The 6,317-nt window shown below is 38.4% G+C and overlaps 1 long non-coding RNA gene across 1 annotated transcript; it reads right to left on the bottom strand.

The window, feature by feature from the left end:
• Positions 1-2,356: 2,356 nt before the first annotated feature.
• On the bottom strand, positions 2,357-2,752 carry LOC107474661 (uncharacterized). Its single transcript, XR_001589345.3, has 3 exons — positions 2,660-2,752; positions 2,512-2,560; positions 2,357-2,411 (listed from the first exon to the last, which is right to left on the bottom strand). It is a non-coding gene; the product is annotated as an uncharacterized LOC107474661 (long non-coding RNA).
• Between the last annotated feature and the right edge of the window lie 3,565 nt (positions 2,753-6,317).

Here is a 6,317-nt window from a genome sequence, read left to right as displayed (position 1 = left end):
ATTAAGGGTGTGGAGCTCTGCTGTACCTCAAGTTTCAATACAATTATTATTACTTTTTATTCAATTCTCTCTTATTCTTATTCCAAGATATACGTTACACAACACTTTGATGAATGTGATGATCCGTGACACTCATCATCATTCTCACCTATGAACGCGCGTGATTGACAACCATTTCCGTTCTACCTTAGGCCGGGCGCATATATCTTAGATTCTCCAACAGAATCTTCGTGGTATAAGCTAGATAGATGGCGGCATTCATGAGGATCCGGAAAGTCTAACCTTGTCTGTGGTATTCCGAGTAGGATCTTGGGAATCCGGAAAGTCTAACCTTGTCTGTGGTATTCCGAGTAGGATTCCGGTATTGAATGACTGTGACGAGCTTCAAACTCCTGAAGGCTGGCCGTTAGTGACAAATGCAAAAGAATAAATGGATTCTATTCCAACCTGATTGAGAACCGACAGATGATTAGCCGTGCTGTGACAGAGCATTTGGACCATTTTTACTGAGAGGATGGGATGTAGCTATCAACCAAGGGTGATGCCTCCAGACAATTAGCCGTGCAGTGACAGCGCATAGGACCATTTTCCCGAGAGGATCAAAAGTAGCCATTGATGATAGTGATGCCCTACATACAGCTTGCCATGGAAAGGAGTAAGAAGGATTGAAGGAAGAGTGAGTAGTGAAGTAGAGTTTCAAGAGGAGCACAGCATCTCCATACACCTATCTGAAATTCCCACTATTGATTTACATAAGTATTTCTATCCCTTTTTATTTTCTTTTTATTATTAATTTTCGAAACCATAAACCAATTTAATCTGCCTAACTGAGATTTACAAGGTGACCATAGCTTGCTTCATACCAACAATCTTTGTGGGATCGACCCTTACTCACGTAAGGTTTATTACTTGGACGACCCAGTACACTTGTTGGTTAGTTGAACGGAGTTGTGAATTCAAATAGAGCCAATTATTAAATTTCATACAAGTACAAAGACAATAGATCACAATTTCGTCCACCAGGCAGCACTAAACAGAAGCATTCATTTATGAAAAAATGGGAAAATGTGGAGTCATGATCAAAATCAATAGCACTGAAACCAACCTGTACTTTCTCATTGGAATTTTCTGAGATGTCTTTGCTTTCATGATTACATGTTCTTCATGGCAAAATGACGCTATAGTCTTATATTGGCGAAAGACTCAGATGGAAGAGCAACAAGCTCAAAATCGAAAGCAGCATAGTCACCTGAAAAGCCTTTGGCAGACTTTGCTTGAATGAGACCGCCTATGAAGTGGCAAGGCTTCACAGCCCAAGCTACCATAGCCATTCTCCAATCAACATACATGTTGAAACCTGTTGCTATCAAAATACTAAATGTTAATAGTTATCTATATATTTGGAAATATTATATAGTATGGTGAGATTTGGCCTTTTTACCAAAGTCTCACCTTTTCCGAACGTTATTATCAAAATGTCATCTTTTTGTAACTAATTACTCAGATGCCATCTTTTTACCACAGTCACAACTAATTTGCTATTTCATTTTTAATTATGATTGTTCATAGTAATATTCAAGGTGACACTTGAGTAATTAGTTTTAAAAGAGTGATATTTTGGCAATTAGTTTTGAAAAAGGTGGCACATTGGTGAAAAAATCACAAGATTCCTTATGCGCTTTAAAACCAAATTCCTCAGTAAAATCATTTAGTTTGGAAGAATTCTTGGTAAATTGTAGATAATGGTAAAAAGTTACAAACCAACCTCTTCTCCTTTTCAAATCGGCCTTACTGTGATTATGGTTGCTTGGCCATCCCTATCCTGCATACAAAAAGATTAGGACTACAAAGATAGTCATATCTTTGCAGAATAAAATTAAACCAGGTACCGATTGACTCAGTTCGAAACGTATCTCATCTCTCTTGAAGGCTTTGGCATGAGGACCACAAGAATGGTTCATGCAGCTTTGCAAAGGAAAAAAAGCAGTTCCTACAGCAAAATTTAAAAGGATTCAGGTATAATTACAAATAAAACTGCATAATTTCAATAACCAGTAGGCTAACACTAACTGTGATTCATTCATTACCTTGGCAATAAACAAAATAGTCTTCACCAAGAGCATATAAATTTGGTTGTGTAATTTTCTCAGCTTCTTCCTACTATTAACAATGACGAGAAAAGGAATCGAGTCAAAATAGTTTCTTTCTTTGGAGATAAAGTAGAAAAGTAATTTGAACAAAATTCTAACCTTATCAGGATTTTTCAGATCATCAATGTATAAAAAGTAATCCTCCACGGAAGAAGCTACAACCAAATCATTGGAAAATATAAAAGCACAATACAAAAAACTCTTACAGATTATTCTGTTCAAACATGCCAATGATGTGTCCATAGATATCAAGGGAGAATACTAGAAATTGTCAAGGAATTCAAGATAAGTCTCCACATGATGAAATAGTCTTCATTATACGCATGAATGAGTGTATCAATTAAAGAATTTGTAAGGATACATGGCTCACACTCTTTGTCAAATATAGCTTTCTTAAGAAGTTGGAGAGACTGAAATATTAATCAATAAGCAAAAAATCAGGTATGGCATCAAATCAGCAAAAACATAATTTTGTGTCATGCACAATCATACATCTAAAGAACTCTCACCTTGAATGCCAATTCTTTTATTTGCATCCTGAATGAATCTTCATCTGAAGAATCAATATCATCTGGCAATGCAACACAATCCCACCACCTACAAACAATTTGAAGTTACTACTTCATAATTCAAACGCATCTTGCCACTATATTTGTTAATAGTGTACTATATTGTAAACTTAACTCTATGAAATCCTTGTCATGCTACTCAGCCAAAGAAGAATGTTAGAGAGAAAAAAAGTTTCAACCCTTCAAATAACTATGGAGACAATAAGATCAAGTAGAATCCATCCAAGCAAGAAAATAATTACTTTTTGAATTATATATATCTCTGAAATTATGTATTGAATAAATGGCAGAAACTAGAAAGAGTTACACAGTCATAGGAAAGAAACAAAGAAGAGAAGAATGAAGGAAGTTCGTTCACAAAAAGCTTGCCATATCTGTCACTGTAATAAAACCCTAAATTTGTTTTGAGAACAGAACAGATATAATTGCAAGAAAATCAATGTAATCTGAAGGAATGACGGAACCTACCTAAACCAACGGCGATGAGAAGAAGAGGTAGAAGCGGCGGCGACGACGCTGACGAGCTTTAACGAGCAGCAACAGAAAATGACATGGAGAAGGTAGCGAAAGTTATCGACATCGAAACTGAAAGAGAGAGATTGGAGAAGGGATGTGACGGAAAGATTAGGGAAGGGGTGTGATGTAGCTTCGGGAACGGCGGTGAAGGGGCGAAAGGTGCCGATGATGAAGGATTAGGAGCGAATCGGTGAGAATCGGTGAGAAGCGGCGTCAATGAAGGATAGGGTGTTTTGTAAAATGAAGTCGCCGTCGAGGAGAACGTGATTTTCATACCCTTATTTTCACCTCTTTCGACGGAATAATTTAAAAAAAATTAATTTTTTCGATGAAATTATCGACGGATTTTCTTTTCCGTCTCTAATTTATGCTAATTCATTTTTTTGTTTACTGACAAAAAATTCCTCTGAAATTCCATCTGTATTTCCGTGGGATAAAATCCGTCGGAAATATCCATTTGTAATAACTAGTTTTCTAGTAGTGTCGGTTCTCGAAGTCTGGCATTTTCCTCCATGTTGATGTACTTCTCGGCTCTTTCCTGTACATCACTTAGGGAGGTTGGGTGTCTTTTTGATATGGACTGGGAGAAGGGACCTTCTCGAAGTCCATTTACTAGGCTCATAATTACTACCTCCATGGGCATGTCTTGAATCTCCAAACACGCTTTATTGAACCTTTCCATATAATTCCTCAAAGGCTCTACGACTCGGCGCGTGCTTTACTCTATCCTTATGGATAGAGAATCGCAGCAGAAACTTTCGCGAGAGGTCGTCAAAGCTGGTGACCGGCCTCGGGGGAAGACTATCGAACCACTTCATCGCTGCTTTGGTCAAGGTTGTGGGAAAAACCTTGTAGTGAGTGGCATCAGAGGCGTCGGCTAGATACATCCGACTTTTGAAATTGCTCAAATAATGCTTTGGATCAGTGGTTCCATCGTAGAGGTCCATATCAGGGCTTTTAAAGTTCCTTAGAACTTTTGCCCTCATGATGTCCTCACTGAACGGGTCTACTCTTACCAAGGGAGAGTCTTCTCAGTCGCTACGGGAGCTTCGACTTTTGAGGGAGGACTCCAGTCTTAAGAGTTTTTCTTCTAACTCTTTTCGTCGCTCTATCTCATTCCTCAAATTCTTCTCTGCCTCTCGCTGTCGCTCTAACTCCTGCTCCAGCTATTCCAGACGCCCTTGGTGGCCGTGGAACAATCCCATGAAGTCGGCCACATAGGGCTATCCTTCTCTTCCTGATTCGCGTCCTTCAGAAGAGTTTTCCTTTGAGTCTTTTAACCCAGAGGTATCTTCTCTGTGCTGGTTGTTCACCTCTTGGTGAGGGGCTACGTTCGCGTTGTTGTTCCTAGTGTCCAGATTCTCTTGTTCAGAATCAGACGTTGAGTGGCCATCATCAGGTGACTTGTCCGCCATTACTGGTTGATATCTTAGGTCCCCGGCAATGGCGCTAATGTTACGGTAGGTAACCGGAGATTAATGGGCTGGACTTGTTAGGTTGGCCCAATCGTTTGGTGGAAGAAACCTTTGTGCGGGGTTCATGCCTGGGAGCTTCCTTTCGACTTGTGTGTGAGAAAGAATGGAGGGTGGTACCTGCAAAGACACTCCGATGCCTAAGTCAGCAAGGGTCAAATCAAGTTTTTAGAGTATGAGAACTTAGAGATACCTGAGGGGTGTCAGTGTATTTATAGTGGTGAACCCATAACTACTGTTGGAGTGGTTCCATCTTTTAAGAAGGATAACCATCCCTTTATCTTAGGGAAGTCAAGATATGACTCCTGGAAGTGAGTTGAGAGATTTTAGGGCAGTTACTTATTTGAATAAGTGTTATCTGCCAGCTAACTGACGTTAGGAATTTTGCTAGTAAAGAATTTTATAAAAATAGTCGCGATGTAGATATAGATTCTAAACTAACAGAAATCCCTTCGTGCAAACGTTTTGGTTGTCACAAGTAACAAACCCCTTTAAAATTGATAACCGAGTATTTAAACCTCGGGTCGTCTTCTCAAGGAATTGCAGGGAGGTATGTTCTTATTATTGGCTATGAAAAAGGTAAAATTGGGGTTTTTGTAATTTGGGCAATGGGCACAGGTATATTTTCAAAGCAATAAAAATAAATAAATAACTGTAAAATAAACTCTTGGCAAGGTATAAGAACTGGAAGTCTTATTCTTATCAATTGTGATGAGAATTGGATTTTAATCCCACTTAGTTAACCTTTACTAAACAAAAGAAGGTCAAGTGGACTAATTAATTTGATACCTAAAGTCCTAGTCTTTTCTTTGGAAAGGCTAGAGTTATTGGAACTCAAATTAATTAGCAACTCCCAATTTCAACCACTGCTTTATTTGACAGCTCAAGTGTCACCAATTACTCAACCAAAGCCAAAAGGGTAACAGGAAAATCCAAATTATTTATATAAATAAAAGACAGCAATTATCAATCTGAAATACCTCAAAATCATAAATTAATAACTCAATCAAATGTAACATGGACAGTTATAGCCAAATAAAGAAGTTGAGTTGAACATAGAAATCCAAAAATTAAATTGAGAAAATAAATAAAAGAAAAATTGAACCTGTAATTGAAGATGAAATAATCTTGAAGTGATAATAAATCCTAATCCTAAAATAAATTCTAATCCTAATCCTAATCTTAAGAGAGAGGAGAGAACCTCTCTCTAAAAACTACATCTAAAACTAAAATTATGAATTATGAGAACATCATCTTGAATGGATGCAATTCCTCTACTTTATAGCCTCTAATTTGAGTTTTCTGGGCCGAAAACTGGGTCAGAAACAGCCCAGAAATCGCTAGAGAAGAAATCTGCCACGCTGGTTTTTCGTCATTGCGACGCGGCCGCATGGAGCACGCGGTCGCGTTGCTTAGTGTCAGAGCAACTATGGCATATTATATATCAAATCGAAGCCCCAGACGTTAGCTTTCCAACGCAACTGGAACCGCGGCATTTGGATCTCTGTAGCAAAAGTTATAACTGTTTGAATGCGAAGAGGTCAGGCTGGACAGCTTTGCAGTTCCTTCAACTTCTTGTATTCCTTCCACTTTTGCATGCTTCCTTTCCA

This window comes from Arachis duranensis, chromosome 2 (genome assembly GCF_000817695.3).
Source record: "Arachis duranensis cultivar V14167 chromosome 2, aradu.V14167.gnm2.J7QH, whole genome shotgun sequence".
Lineage (NCBI taxonomy): Eukaryota > Viridiplantae > Streptophyta > Magnoliopsida > Fabales > Fabaceae > Arachis > Arachis duranensis.
This window is presented reverse-complemented; position numbering and strand designations above follow the sequence as displayed.